Source organism: Lepisosteus oculatus, chromosome 18 (assembly GCF_040954835.1).
Source record: "Lepisosteus oculatus isolate fLepOcu1 chromosome 18, fLepOcu1.hap2, whole genome shotgun sequence".
In the NCBI taxonomy this organism is placed as follows: Eukaryota; Metazoa; Chordata; class Actinopteri; order Semionotiformes; family Lepisosteidae; genus Lepisosteus; species Lepisosteus oculatus.
The window spans coordinates 12,010,323-12,026,744 of record NC_090713.1 but is presented as its reverse complement, the minus strand read 5'-3'; the positions used below and the strand labels follow the sequence as shown (position 1 = coordinate 12,026,744).

Genomic DNA, 16,422 nt, shown 5'->3' with positions numbered 1-16,422 from the left:
TCTCTATCTCTCCCCGCTGGCAGTGGGAGCACAGCCTGTCCTCTCTGGGCAGCCAGGTCTGCCTGTGTCGCCCAGTTTCTATGGCTAGGCTGTGGTCACTGAGCCTGTACTTCGTCAGGGTCTGTTTCTGTTTGTTGTTTCTTATCTTGGTCAAATATTCAGCTAGTGTGTATTGTCTGTTTAGGGTTCTGTAGCATTCCAGTTTATGTTGTGTTTGTGTGTGTGTGTCCCAGTGTGTGAGATATTGCTGTTTGATCTGTGCTGTGATGTGGTTGAGTCTGGGTTGTGGTGCTCTAGCAGTGCTGTCCTGAGGCTGGTTAGTGTCGGTGTGGCTCAGGTCAGTGAGCCTCAGGACCAGCTGGCTCAGGGGGCTCTGTTTTGGGCTCAGCTCTTGACTCTGCAGGGCTTTGTGGTGGTAGGAATTTTGGTCGCTGTTTTTTAGGTGTAGCCAATACTTTAAAGTTCTTTTCTGTATGTTTATCAATAGTGGGTACTGGCCTAATTCGGCCCTGCACCCGTTGTTAGGTGTTTTTCTCTGCACACGGAGGATGTTTCTACAGATCTCCACGTGCAGAGTTTTTGTGGGGTGTTTGTCCCATTGAGTGTAATCCTGGTCTGTGAGGGGACCCCACACTTCTCTGCCGTATAGGGCAATGGGTTGGATTACACTTTCAAATATTTAGAGCCAGATTCTTGTTGGTGAGTTGATGTTGAAGAGCCTCCTTCTTATTGCGTAGAAAGCCCTGAGTGCCTTCTCCCTCAGTGCCTTCACTGCCAGGTCAAAACTCCCAGAAGAGCTGATGGTGAGACTGAGATATGTGTAGCTGGATGTGTGCTCCAATGTGTTGTTGTTCAGTGTGAATTTGTACCCGTTTCCCTGAGGTCTGGCTTTCTTCTGGAAAACCAGAACTCTGGTCTTGTCCAGATTGACTGTCAGTGCCCAGGTCTGACAGTACTGCTCTAGCAGTGCCAGGTTCTGCTGCAGCCCCTTTTCTCTCTCACGCTTGCTCTCTCTCGCTCTCTCTCTCTCTCTCGGCTGGCGCGCGGGAGTGCTGGCTGGCTGGTTGTGGCGAATAGGAATAAAGCGCAGTTTTTCACTCCACAAAGTCTGAGTCTCTGTGTCTGACCTCGCTGAACCCGAATTCACTACATTATTAATAATGTCTTCTGTTTCGCATTAACATTGGAATGTTCCTTTTTTACAAGTTTAAAAGGGGGCGATACACAAGTGTCTCCTCTTTAACTCTTCTGTTTACAGAGAAATTTCACCAGAGCCTCACAACATTGTCCAATAATACTCTTGTGTCTAATTTTTAGTTTAGCAGGATTTAAGCTACAGTATATGAATATAATTATATTGTTATTAATTTCTTTAGATACGCGATTCCATAATATATTCCCTATTAATCAAATTCTAAAAATGTCAATATTGTGTCCAGAATATTTGCTATTTTAGGTTTTCAATGAAGCCTTTCAATAGCTTGAGGCGCCTGTTAAATTGCCCCACTGGATACATTGTTTGTAAAGAAACCGGTTTTACAACTCTTCCTCCCCCTCTTCATTCTCAAAGTAGAATAGGCGTACCTTCCAATGAAAGACATCCCCCTTCCCCCCACGGACAGGCTGACAAATGTTTTATTAGAAAAAGAGATTCACAACACAAAGCTGTGTCGGTCGTCTGTGTAAAAAAATCTGTTTGAACATCATGGGTGTTTTTAATAAGCTGAAGCAACTCTGTGACAAAATATACACTTAGCTCTACCAGACAGTTCATTCTGCTACCAACATTGAATAAAATAATCTTTAGACTTCTAGGTTTATGTCTTTATTTAGGAATTTTATTAGTGACGAAGGCTTAACTTTCTTGAAAAAATGTATTTTATGTGTGGCAAAAAACTGACTTACCTTAACAAAATATATTTACAAATCCTTTCACCTGCTCCATTTCTAAAACTTTTTGCTCATGTGCATTTTTGTATTTTTTACACCTCTAGCACTTTAACATCCTTAATTTTAAGGAATTAATTTAAGTAAAACTATCACTTTTCACACAAGGTATATAAACGTACAGTAATATGGTCAGAAGGAGCATGTAAAAATGTTTCCGAAATAACCACATATTAGACTTTGATGCTTAAAATGTTTAGGGAGAAATTGAATACCGGTGTGTATTTTTTCTTTAAACTACCAATACCAGCCATATACAGTACCGTTTACATAATATGTTTATGTTCCTAAATTAATATAGTTTATGAGCATGTGAAAGGCATGGTGAATTGGAGATTCTCAAAACTTACTTTGTATGATTGGAAACGAATATGTGATCGGATCAACGAAATGCTGTCGTGTTACTTTTTGTCAGTGAAAAAATAAAGTCTTCTCGTTTACAAAGATGGTTACAAAGGAAGTGGACCAGAGTTATACTTTGATTTTACAGGTTGTCCAAGGTCATTTATTATTAATACTATTAGTAATATCTTCGTAAAGACTTTGATGCATAAAATATTTCTGCATAATTAAAATATTTATGATAAAGGTGGTAGGTTGTGTACTTTTGTCCAACTGAGCAATCTTGCTTTTATAACATATACCAACTTTTTAATGTTTAATAATTAACATGCTGTAATACAGAGTTTAAAATTAAAAGTCTAAAGAGTATATAACATAAATTCTTAATTAAATAAAGATTGTCCCTCAGCAGCGATCAGGATTTGAAACCAGGTGTTTTTTGGTGATAGCTCAAATGCTGTATATAAGAGGTTAGGGTTTATTAGCTCCAGCTAGCAGTTTTACAATGTGATTCCGGATACTATTAACATAATCTAATCGCATGCGGTAAAATGTGGTATGACGAAAATGACGCGTTAAGACGCGTACAACACGCCCACTGCGTTGTACCACAGCAAACCCAGCTCGTTTTGAACTGCTGCATCTGTATGTATATTTTGTTGTTGATTTATTATTCTGTGGGTAATATTCTCCATGAGGTTTCATTCATAGAGTCCGTCTTCATTTGAACACAAGGTCTGTCCAGCTTTAACCAGTTTCTATTTACTTAATTAATTTATTTCATGGCAGTATCTTTCTGCCTCTGAAGGCTGTTCATCTTCTGTTTGTCCCAGAAGAAAAATGACTCCTAAAGAGGATTTTTTATATTTCTTCAAGAATCTTTATTATTAATAAATAAGAATTTATTTTAATGCCAAAAGGTGTTTATAATATGCCAGGTTTCCTCGCAATTCTTCCAACAGTTTGTGCTTCCAGATTTATCATATTTTTCTTGTAATTGGTATTTCTTCCAATATTTAATGTGAACTTTTCACTCACATTCTCTCCCTGAATGTGAATTGGTGGATTTATGCGGATTTGAACGGTTTTAGATTCTTCAATTGCTGCGGAGGTGCCAACCTCCTTTTCTCACCTGCGATTTACTCTTGTATTCCTCCTGTATTTTGATATTTTATATAAATCTGGAAGGATGTAGCTGTGGAAATAAGTTTGGTGTGCAAAATGTACCAATTTGTTAATCTCTCATCTTAGAGTCACTTCTTTTCACGTTTCCCCAGTGTTTTCTCCTCTCCCTTTGGTTTGACCTTGCCCGTTTGACCACATGTTGGACTGATCCCTGAGCTTTGAACCCTGCATGTTAAAGACTCTCCTTCAGACTCTCCCTGGTGCTTTAATCAGCTCATCTCAGCTCAACCCCTGCCTTTTCAATCATGTCTCTAGTTTCACTTTCTTCTGGCTGCCCTGCTTGCTTCCAGCAGAACAAAGCAAAGCATTATGAAAATAAATTCTACAATTTAAATACATTAATCACAAGAATTTGTATTGTGAAGAAAAGAAAGAAAGAAATAGTCATTTTGAGGGGTTTATAGAAATAGTGTAGTGGAGCTAGTTTGGACATGGTGACGTCATCGCCCTCCCTGCGCGTAGCAGGGACCTCAGCCGCCTGGGATGAGGGAGGTCTCCTTTAGCTCATGTGGCTGGTTCCCTGTTGCGTTATGCTGGAGACCCAGGTGTTGCAGGATGAACCAGCGGGGTGGAGAGCCAGAGGGCACGAGCCCACGCGGAACCTTGACGGTCACAATAGCATGGGACCCTGACTTTAATCCACATAAAATAGACATTTTAGTAATGGTCACTAAGAGGCATAAGGAAGGTCTGGAACAAGACAAAAATCCTGGAAGTACCTTCATTCTTGCTGTCTTCATCCTTCTCAAGAATGAGACAGGTAACAGTTTCAATCTATTGAAGTCTTGCTTGAGCTGATTTTCTAGGACCTCTTAATTATATTTTAATGTGTTTTCTAGGTTTCTGGGTATTGCAGTTGCTCAACATTTTATCTTATCCCAATCCTATTGTAAATTACATTTATTTTTGACCTCCGGGGATATAGATTCCCCAATAACATTGCTTCAGAATTAATCCCTATTCTGAAAAGTTGCTGTAGAACTTCTTACATCTGTGAGAACAGGAAAAGATGTTGAATTTCTGCTGTATATACTGACACCATCTTTATAAAGAGCCTGATTGTGTGTTCTCCTGCTATATCACCTCCCTCTGTATCGTTCTGTAGACGTACGTTCTGAGAGAATAAATCAGTGGTACAAGAATCTCCTTGTTTTGTTCCCTGTATGAATTAAAGGTGTCTGACAGAATACCATCAACCTGTTCCTGTGCATTTGGTTGCTTTTACATCGCATGTAGCCAAACAATAAAATCATTATGAAAATCCTACAAGTTTCAAATACAAAAGGCTGTTAGTACCCTGTCAAATGCCTTATCTGGACCCAGAATGTATTCATTTCAGTTTTCATTATTTGTGTTTAAGGATACAGTTTAGTTTAGCATGATAAGACTACCAGCCAAATAGTCATTTTCCACCTGGAATGCTGTCCTCTCAAATATTTTATAAAACCTCTAGAATTCAAAAAGTGATTATGTAGTAGAAGTATACAGTCTATAATAGAAGCCTGCGCTGGGTCAGCAAGGAGCTTTACATCCCGGGCTGTCCTGATCCTACTATCCGGGACTCGGAGTACACTGATGACATCATGGTCATGGCTGGGATGTCAGGCACTGTGAGAAACCCTAGAGGACTCTCAGCTGTTGTCATCAACTGCTCATGGCCTGGCCTTGTGTCCTGCAGAATTGAGCGTAGGATACCTCAAACTCGCTCTGGTCCTCTTTCTACTGATCACCTGTGGGGTTGACCTGTCCCCACTGCCTCCTTTCCACCTCAGTCTGCTAGAGGAGTGGTGCTCTCTGTGTGTGTAGAGAGCAGGAGACACCCAGTCTGTCCTGGACTCCACTGTTTCTAACTCAGGGTCATGAGTGAGCCAGAGCCTATCCTAGCAAGCAATGGCCCAACACAGGGGCCTGTACTGGTTGTCAGTCCATCAGGGGTTCGACAGTGGAAACAAGTGAGAACCGGAGAGAACATACAAACTTCACACAAATATCTCCCCAGGTCCGGAACTGAACCAGGGCCCTGGCACTGCGATACAGCCATGTTAACCACTGTGTCCCCCTGTGTCTCCCCTCTTAAACAACCCATCAGCCACAATACTAGAATGGAGACAGAACTGGGCCACTTCTTATTCTTCACCAGCAGACTGGTCTGAGCCATTGTCCCCCAGTTACAACACCTGCTAGACATGGACCCAGGCTGCTGGCGCTGTGTGGACTGGATGTGAGCTACTTTGGGACTGTATTCCCTGCAGTGTACAGGCAGATATTCATGTCAGATTCTGTGTGCATTACATCTCGGGGAATGCTGTTAATATAGGGTCATCCCCCTGATATGTCCCCTGTTTTCCCTGGACTGCTGGGACCTGAAATAGTCTCGTACTTTAGAGGAATGATCTCTGGCCACAGCTGAGGGGAAAGTTCTGTACAGGCTCTGCACCTTTCTCAGCTGTTGTCTCTCTCTGACACTCCCTGGAAACTTGTGTGGGGATAGAGCCTGCCTGGGAAAGCCTGTACAGATTTCTCTCTGTGACACAGTTGATAAAAATTAATGCCCTATCGCTGGTAACAACTAGGGGGCCAAGATACCATCAATTACAGCCCTCTAACTTTTAGCCCGGACAGCTGTGCGTAATCTTTTTTTCATCTGAACCACTGACGTCTCTAATTGAGAGCCCTGCATTAAAAGTTCAAGTGGCTGATTAAATTGTTCGCCATAGAACCGTGTCGAAAGCTTAATAGGCAGAGGCGCACAACTGTTCTCTCTCTAACTTGAATTTTTGTTCTTATCTCGACAGAGCTTTATCTATCATTCCTAAAATATTTAAACCAATATTTCACCCAGGTATTAATTCAACACAGGCACTTTGTTTTCTTCGGAGATATCAGACAGTTAGCCGGTGGACCCCACACTCCCAAACACCCTGCATTGTCCAAAGCTGACAACTCACAGTGGGGAGTCTTGTGCACTACCATTGTTGTCAAGTAGTTTGTGTCTGTTTTAGATCCAGCAGAGTCTGTCTGTCCCTTCTGTAATCCTGTGTGAATTTATGTAAACAGTTTTAATATGGATTTTTTGTTGTTTTAGTACAGTACAATATGTGAATATAATGTTAATGTAAACATGTTCAGGTGAAATGCAAGTTACATTGTAGTTCAACCAGGATAAATAAACATGTATTGTGCTCATTGAATTGGAGGGGCTCCAAGGCTATGTGACCCAAGAGAAAAAAAAGAGAGTGAGTATCTCGCCAGCACTGTGGAGAGATCCGGAGTATACGGAGTGGCTAGTGAGCTCAGAGGGGTGAGTTTAAATTTAATGAACAAGCGGAGGAAAAGAGGAGAGATTATCGGGAAAAGAGAGAAACAGAAGGGACTGGATTGGGATTGATAAAACGTCCGGAGAGGTTGAACATCATGCAAGGCATCCACTTTCATTCTCAAAACATTCGGGATCTGCGGAGAGCAGTGAAGAGGCAGCAAGTTTCTCGATCATCAGAGGCTGCGAGTAAACCTGATGATTTACAGCTGAGAACAGTGCACACAGGATACACATTATTCTCGCTTGATTTATTGTAGTGAGGACTCAATCTATTTTCCTTTAGACAAGCATACTAATGATTTTTTTTCTTTTGGTTTAAGAGACTCAGTGAATACCTTAAATTAAAATTTAAATTACAGAAAGTAAGGAGGTTATTTGTTGGTTGTAATAAACTGCACGGTAAAGTAAAAAACTGGGCACACAAACCTTGTGAAGTCATCTTGTGATCACAGTTAGAATTACAGTTGAAATTCCTGAAAAGCCTAATATCTTCACAGATTGATTCATGGCTGTTTCAGGAGGAGCCACTGCCAAATTAAAAGTTATTTTTTTTGTGCAATTGACTGAAGTGGGCCACAACATCGGTCAAATTAAGAACTTGTATATGTCATCCCATATCATATATACTGTATGAATTTAATGTTATACTTCTGGTTATAGTTACACTTCTTTGCAGAGAAACGGGTTCACTTTCACTGCTACAATACCTGTTCCCTGACTCCCATGATGAGTCTCTTCTCTAACCTTAGTCTGGCCTTCAGTAGCCCTGCTGTTGTGTTCAAGGTGAGTTATGTCAGGAAGAAGAGAATTGTATCCAGTGCACTTTCTGCTGGGCCAGACCCAACTCCTCTTCTACAAGAGCAGGATAAACACAGTCTCAGGTGGAGGGTCTGTAGAGTGTTTGAGGGGTTGGTGAAGATCAGGATCTCTCTTGAATTCCTCTAGTAGGCTGGGCAAACATTTAAAGTGAAAATTCTTCCACGAGGAGGGTACCTTTAAAGCGGAGTTGGCTCCAAATATTTTTGGTGCTCCCTCTCTTTTAAGCCCTGGCCAAATACGAAGCCAGTACATACAGTTAAAATTCAAACTGAACTAAGAACTACACATCCCATTTAAAATGGTGGCGCTTGTGATCTTTGAGTTTAGTCAATGAAACAGATAGAAAAATCAGTCACATGACTTTGGGCCTGAGTTTGGGAAGCTTAACCTATCAGCAACAAAGTGAAATTTACACGAAATGGTATCTCAAACTGTTAGTTACATGACTCTGTATGTCACTTAAGCCACTCCTATTTGGATTTGTAGTTATGGAGGCAGGAAGACGACCCATCTTCCCTCTGGCTGCCTGACTTGTTGCCATCTTTTACCATTCTGTGTCCGAATTGCAGTGGGTGAGAGAGAGTAAGGAGAAACACAGACAGAAAAAAAAGTGAATCCCAGTTACAATACAAATACATATTTGTGGTAAAGGAGAGTAAAACATCAGTATTTACTGTTAGCAATTAGATAAGATTTACAGTTGAAATTTGAGCCTAAATATAAGTTAAAATCTCAACATACAGAGTAATGTTGGAAATGCACAATTTTTCTGGAGCAGAAATACAGATGCAGCCATAAAAACAAGCAGGCGATACCGCATTATTTTGAGGTGCACTTGACACGGCATACCGCAAGTTATGGTATTAATACCATATATTCTCGCATAGAACCACATGATACCGCACGATAACGCAGGTAAAATAATAGTAGCCGGAATTTCCGCAAGGTGGAGCTAATAAAGGTCAACCTCTCATGTTTGAGCTGTCGCCATAAAAGTCTTTACTGAAGATATTACTAATAGTATTTATAATGAATGACCTTGGACAAGCTGTAAACTCAAAGTATTGCCCTGGTGCACATTCATTTTTTCATTGACCATCTTTGTAAAAGTAACACCACAGCATTTCGTTGATCCAATCACACATTTGTTTCCAATCATGCAAAGTACAGTTGTCACAATCTCCTCCTTGCAGAGTTTAGAGGTGTAGATAGAAGATTACAATAACGATGGCACAGCCACAATTGCAAAGATGTGCAATGGTGTTTATTATGAGGAACTATGTTCCCAAAGTCCACATCCAAAAAAACAAAGTGAAAATCACAAACTAACAAAAAAAAAACAACACAAAGCTATAATACAAAATAGATACATTAATTACTGTACAAAAACCACTAGATTGTTGCAGGCAGCTCCAAATCTACCCCCACAATCCACCTTCTCCTAACTCCCCCCTCCTAACTTGAAGAGCTCCTTTTCTAGGTTAAACTCCTCCCCCTAGAATATTCCACTATAAAGCACAAAAAATAATTTGACAAAATAATAATCAGAATTCTGATATACACATTTCTACATCAAATATACAACTAAACAATGAACATATTATTACCAAAAATACAATATCATACTCCATTTCATACATAACTGTTATTTTAGAAAATACTACCCCCTTTTAATGGTACTTTCATACAAATCAATCCACGCATGTGCAATCCTGAAACAGGCACTACTAAACCAGCCCCTGTTGCCATGCCAAAATTGGGGTCCTACGGGTTTGCGGGAGAAACCATTATACCGGTGAGAAATCCAAACAGTTTATTTATTTGAGATGTGTGAGTTGATTACCAATTCAGTTAATTTCACTTCTAAAACAAGTGTTTTGTTTGAGTTAATGATTAATTTTGATAATACGGGAACAAGCTTACTTTACTCTGTGTGTGCACCCACAGAGCAAGCAAAGCTATCCCCTAATTCCAGACTAGTTTGTTTTTGTAGGAAACCAGTGTTATCGCCTTTGTTTTAATAGTGGAATGTTTGCATACTGTATGTGTGTATGTGTTCATGTGGCTACCTCTCGAGTGCCAGGCGATCTGGAAACGGAGTCTCCAGTCACAACAGTAATTTTTAAGAATCTCCAATTCACCATGTCTTTCACATGCTCATAAAAGATATTGATTTAGGAACATAAACATATTACTGTATGCAAAACTGTACTGTATACAGTATGTATATGTATATTTAATGTCTTTACTGTGCCCGTTTAAGTATTTAATATTTATATGGAATTTTACCACTGAAGGGAAATCTTAGTAGCCAAGCATTAAAAGAATAGGAGCATAACGAGTGTGAAGGCTATAAACAATATTAATTTTGGAACATAAACATACAGTATATGGCTGGTCTCGGTACTTTAAAGAAAAAATACACAACGTTTTTCATCACTCTGCGGGAGTGCTGGCTGTGACAAATTAAACCGGTTTCACAGGTTTTTTCAAAGTAGAAGGGGGCGAGTCTTCCAGCGATTGCAGATCAGATCAGATTCCCTTCCCCCACAGAAAGACAGACAAATGTTTTCACTGCTTATTAGTCGCTATTCAACGCGCGGCGAGCAGCTCCAATTTCAGGCGTAAGCGATAAATACTGTATATTTAGCTGAAAAGCTGTACAACACAATAATTTCGTTACCCTAGGAGGTTTCGTGAAAAAGCTACAGGCGTGCCAATTGCAATCGTTTTTATTTTTAATCACATTTTAGCAAAGTCATGTACCATAAAAGTATGGTAATTAAAAACCATTAATACTTTCGCTTGGGTTTAAATAAAGTCGATGTTTAATCTTTTGGCTAGACTTGACTAGCCATGAGATATACAATAGATTGTCATTAAACAACCCTGTGTTTATTAATCTTCCTTGTTATGCACAGTGGGAATGATAGTATAATGAGAATTAATTTAATCACAGAGTGCTCACAAGCTGATTCTCTCCAGACACAGCTGTATGAGCTCCACCAGTCCAGCTATCCAGCCATGTGGAATGCTACAGAACCCTAAACAGACAATACACACTAGCCAAATATTTGACCAAGATATCCAGACACAGCTGGATGAGCTCCACCAGTCAAGACAGGCAAATAAGATACACTCTACAGACATTCACAACAGAGAAATAAAATTTGCACATATTGTTAAATTATTACTTGTTTTTCAGGAAGTTAAAAAAAGACTTGAATTACTTATCCAGTCTCTCGAAATAAAATTATTTTTCAAGCAATGTAATGCAAGATGCTTTCTAACGTCGGGCAATGTGTTTTTTTTTTAATCTAACATTGATAGATTAAAAAATCATTCCTTATAGAAATTATTTACCTGCATAAATTTATAAAGGTTGTATTTTCACTCAGTGAAGAGGTCTTTTTTAGTTATACAGTAGTTGTCCAAGCTCTGGTGAGTGTATCTTTTTTGATGAGTTTCAAAGGATAATCACAGCTGTATGAACTCCTCCGGTCAGGACAGGAGGCTCTACTGTACACAGAGAGGGGCGGGAGGGGGGAACAAGCTGATACCCTGGCCTGTGTCTCCAGACACAGCTGGATGAGTTCCACCAGTCAGGACAGGCAAATAAGATACACTCTACAGACATTCACAACAGCGAGATATCATAAAACATTTGCACATATTGTTAAATTATTACTTGTTTTTCTGGAAGTTAAAAAACACTTGAATTGCTTATCCAGTCTCTCTAAATAAAATAATTTTTCAAGCAATGTAACTAATGTTGGGCAATGTGTTTTTTTTTATCTAACATTGACAGCCACATCTTAAATCTTGTCAGTCAACTCTTTTTTCTCTATTTGAATTGTGGTGATTCAAATAACTTGGGATAACAAGTGGTCTCAAAGTCACCGAGCTCACAGAGCTTCAACAACAGATGACAACTTCCTTAGTCTTCCTAAAATTGTTAGACGGGTGGGGGACACTCGGGAATGTGAGTTATGCGAGTTAGATTATGAATGAATAAAAACATTTTATTAAAAACACGTTTGCGTTTGTTTGGGAGCTATATTATGTATTTTTCATATATAAGATATAATGATGTGTTCCTGCTTACACATTGCACTACTTTAAAAGCTATAAAAACAGGTTTCGATTCGTGTCTTTTTCACATTATCTAGCGAGCCTTGTTTTGTCAAAGAACCAGAGATCATCTTGTTTTCAAAGAACAGCAAAGAAAAGGCCGCAAATATATTAGCAAGGGTTAATTCCACTATGGACTGCACATAGAAATGTAAAATATAATATTTTAGAAATGTAAAATAGTCTTCTTAAGGTGTGAGGGCAGGAGTGGATCTCAGCAGGCATACACAGCAAATAACAAGGAAACAAAGAACAGGGCAGGTGAGATGAGTATCCAAACAGTGAGTGATCAGAAAAAGGAAACAATTGTTACGCCCGGCTTTTCGACGCAATTTTTTTTTAACTTAGTTCACGTCTGGAGAGGTATATCTAGAAGAGGCCCAGGACCACTTCTTATTTTGAAGGAATTATGGATCGTGAATTCTTCGAGGAAGTCGTGGTGAAACAGCATGCCACCCCATATACTGTATCAGGGAGCACTTTGGATCAAGGCACTGTCTCTTTCAAGACAACAATCCGAAACACAGCAGCAAGGGCGAGGCTTATAGCAGAAGGAGTGAACTGGGTGAAAACTCCAGCCAAATCCCCGGATTGAAATCCAATAGAGATGGTTTGGCATTCACTGAAAGACTATGTTCGGAAAACTGCTAAACCCAGCACAAAGCAAGAACTGATCAATGTAATCTACAAATTCTGGGAGGAAGAACTGACCGAACAAAATTGCAACAATTTTATTAACAGGCTGTTTCGTGTTCTTCCTACGATTGTTGAGCGGGGCAGGGGGGCATTCGGGAATTGAGTCTGATTAAGAATGAATAAAAGCATTTTATTAAAAACGCGTTTGCGTTTGTCTGGGTGCTGACAAAGTAAAAAACTATTACTTTTTGACAATGAAAAACTGTGTGTGTGTCTCTCTCTCCCTGCTAGCGTTTGTAATTGTTTTTATTTTTAAATACATTTTAGCAAAGTCATGTACCATAAAAGTATGGTAATTAAAAACCATTAATACATTTTCTGGACAGAGAGGTGAACATTATTACGCAGAAGACAAAGGTAGCGATTTACGTTGCATTGTGCATTGTGCTGCTGTAAAACGGTTTAAAATAATTAAAAGTCTAAACAGTATCAGCTTTATTTATGGGTTGTAATTTTAAAAAAGTAAAAAACCACACTCAAAATGCAATTTAGAGCTTTCTGGCAAGATAATAATTGCTTCACATTATTATTGTTTATTATTTTTATTTTATGTGTTGTTATACTTAAAACCCTGGTTGTTTTTTTCTTCAAATGGGAATGTTGTTTTTCTCAACATATCTACAAACAACAATAAAAAAATCTCCAGTTCACTTACTCCGGTGTTGGTAATTTACATTGAGATTAATTTGAAGAAAACAACAACAACAGCCCTATTACTAATTAAAATAATTATAAGAAGATAACATAATAATAAAATATACTAATATTTGTGAAGCAATTTTTATTATTGTTAAAAGTCAAAGTCTTTCTTTCTGTTTTCCTTTTCATTGTAACTCTGTGTGTCTCCCTGTTTCCCACTGTCTCCCTTCCTGACAGTTTCTTCTTCCTTTTGGACCCCAAATTTTGAAGCAGCAGTTATCTTCATCATCCTCATCCATGGACACTCTGAGATGATAATGACATGATGTTGTATATTACCCCTGAGCTGGGTGTTGTAGTGAAGACTTAAACAGAAAGATGTGGATGAGCTGTGCAGATGTTCATCTATGCTCCTGTCTTTTTATCTGCAGCATTTCATGGTGTGACCTAACAAAGAGATGCTGTGAAGATCTGGTCTCTGCTCTTCAGTCTCAACACTCCAGTCTGAGAGAGCTGAATCTGAGTTTCAATAACCTGGGGGATTCAGGAGTGAAACGGTTGTCTGCAGCTCTGAGGGATCCCAACTGTAAATTAACAACACTGACGTAAGTGAACACTGGTGATTTCTTAGTTTTTTATTGTTTTATTTAGGTATCCTGAGACACACAACATTCCATTTTTCCCATGCATTAGAAAAGAAATACATAGGAAGTAAAGAACAAAAAAAAGGGGGCATCTAGAAAGAAAAAACTGCTGTGCAATTTTATACAAGTTCTTGTTTGTGGCTTCTTTGTTAATATCTCATTACTGAGAGACTCGACATGCAATCTTTCCCATTTCGCCCATCTTTTTTACATGTGTATACAGTATGTTGTTGTTGATTTATAATTCTGTGAGTAATATTCTTCATGAGATTTCATTCACAGAGTCCTTCTTCATTGGAAAGGTCTTTCCAGCTTTAACCAGTTTCTAGTGATTTATTTTATGGCTGCAGTTCTGACAGTTCTAAACAAGTATCTTCCTTTCTCTGAAGGCAGTTCATCTGGTGTTTGACCAAGAAATAAAAGGACTCCTAATGAGGATTTTTTTATATTTCTTAAATAATTTTTCACCAATTTATTTTCATACCAGAAGGTGTTTATAATATGCCAGGTTTTCCTTGCAATTTGTCCAACAATTTGTGATTCCAAATTTATAATATTTTGTTTGTAATTGGTGTTTCTTTCAATATTTAATATGAACTTTTTACTCATATTCTCTCCATGAATGGGGATTGCTGGATTTAGAGATTTGAATGGTATTAGATTCTTCAATTGCTGTGGAAGTGCCAACCTCCTTTTTTCACCTGTGTCTTACTCTTGTATTCCTCCAGTATATTCTGATATTTTATACACATCTGAAAGGATGTAGCTATGGAAATAAGTTAGGTGTGCAAAATTTATCAGTTTATCAATAAACTTAGAATCTCATTTACTTCTTCTCAGCTTTGAATTTCCCCAGTGTTTTCTCCTCTGTCTCTGTACTTTGACTTTGTCTGTTTGACCACATCTTGGACTGATCCCTGTGCTTTGAACCCTGCATGTTAAACGACTCTCCTTCAGACTCTGCCTGGTGCTTTAATCAGTTCCTCTCAGCTCAACCCCTGCCTTTTCGATTGCGTCTCTAGTTTCACTTTCGCCTGCCTGCCCTGCTTGCTTCCAGCAGAACAAAGAATGCATTCTGAAAATAAATTCTACAATTTAAATACAGTAATCACATAGAAAAGAAGTTGTATTCTGAAAAAAATAAAGAAATAGTAATTTTGATGGGTTTATAGAAATAGTGTAGTGGAGCTAGTTTGGACATGGTGACCTCATTGCCCTCCCTGTGCGTAGCAGGGACCTCAGCCGCCTGGGCTGAGGGAGGTCTCCTTTAGCTCATATGGCTGGTTCCCTGTTGCGTAACGCCAGAGACCCGGCTTTGTGCCCCAAGTCTTGCAGGACGAACTGGTAGGGTGGAGCGGCAGAGGGCACGAGCCCGTACGGAACTGCGATGGTCACAATAGCATGGGACCCTGACTTTAAACCACATAAAATAGATGTTTTAGTAATGGTCATTGAGATGCATAAGGAAGGTCTGGAACAAGACAGAAATCCTGGAAGTATCTTCATTCTTGCTGTCTTCATCCTTCTCAAGAATGAGACAGGCAACAGTTTCCATCTATTGAAGTCTTGCTTGAGCTGATTTTCTAGCACCTCTTAGTTACATTTTAATGTGTTCTCTAGGTTTCTGGGTATTGAAAGTGCTAAGATAACATCTTATCTTATCCCAATCCTATTGGAAATTAAATTTGTTTTTGACCTCCAGGGATACAGATTCCCCACTAACATTGCTTCAGATTTAATCCCTATTCTGACAAGATGCTGTAGTCTATGATTACATCTGTGAGAACAGGACAAGTTGTTGAATTTCAGCTGTATATAACAACATCTCATTTTTATAAAGAGCCTGATTGTGTGTTCCTCCTGCTATATCACCTCCCTCTGTATCGTTGTGTTGTCTTATGTTCTGATAGAATAAATCAGTGGTGACAAGCATCTCCTCGTCTTGTTCCCCTGTATGAATTTAAGCTCTTTGACAGAATACTATTAGCCTGTTCTTGTGCTTTTGGTTTTATATAAAAAAACATTGTGAAAACCTACAAGTTTTAAATACAAAAGGTTGTAATACCCTGTCAAATGCTTTTTCTGGATCCACGTTTTTTTCATTTCGGTTTTTGTGTTTGAAGATACAATTTAGTTTAGCCAAATAGTCAATTTCCACCTGGAATGATGTCCTCTCAAACAGTTTATAATAACTGCTATTACAAAATGTAATTATACAGTAGAACTATACAGTATACAGTAGAAGTCTGTATGCAGTAGAAGAAATATGCAGGATGAAACAAAACAAAAATATTTTTTTCTTGGTTTTCAAAAGATCACATTTTCAAATTTTAGCCTTGTCAGACAGCTGAAAATGCTTGTAGATGTTACCATATGTGTACTAGCTTGGATAAAACATCAAGACAAATTTGTAAATATAAATAAAGTTACTTAATTTTTGTGAATAAAGGACCTGGAATGATAATGGTCACATATCCAGAATTATTATTCAAAAATATGAAAAGATATAATAGTTATTGCTATATTACTATATAACCCCCCCCCCCCCCCCCCCAGTGTGTTGTGTATATTGTATAATGTATTGGAACAAGTAATAGGTTTATTCCATGCTGAAAAAAAGAAGAAAGAGAACACAACGTTTCGGCCGTGGAGCCTTCTTCAGGTGTGAGAGAGACAGGGCAGTAGGCAAAGGTAATGTAG

At 38.8% G+C, this 16,422-nt stretch overlaps 1 protein-coding gene across 1 annotated transcript in view; it reads left to right on the top strand.

The window, feature by feature from the left end:
• The window catches only part of LOC138223970 (NACHT, LRR and PYD domains-containing protein 12-like), a 514,121-nt gene that overhangs the window by 174,987 nt on the left and 322,712 nt on the right, over positions 1 to 16,422 (top strand). The gene's annotated exons all lie outside the window — the stretch shown is intronic.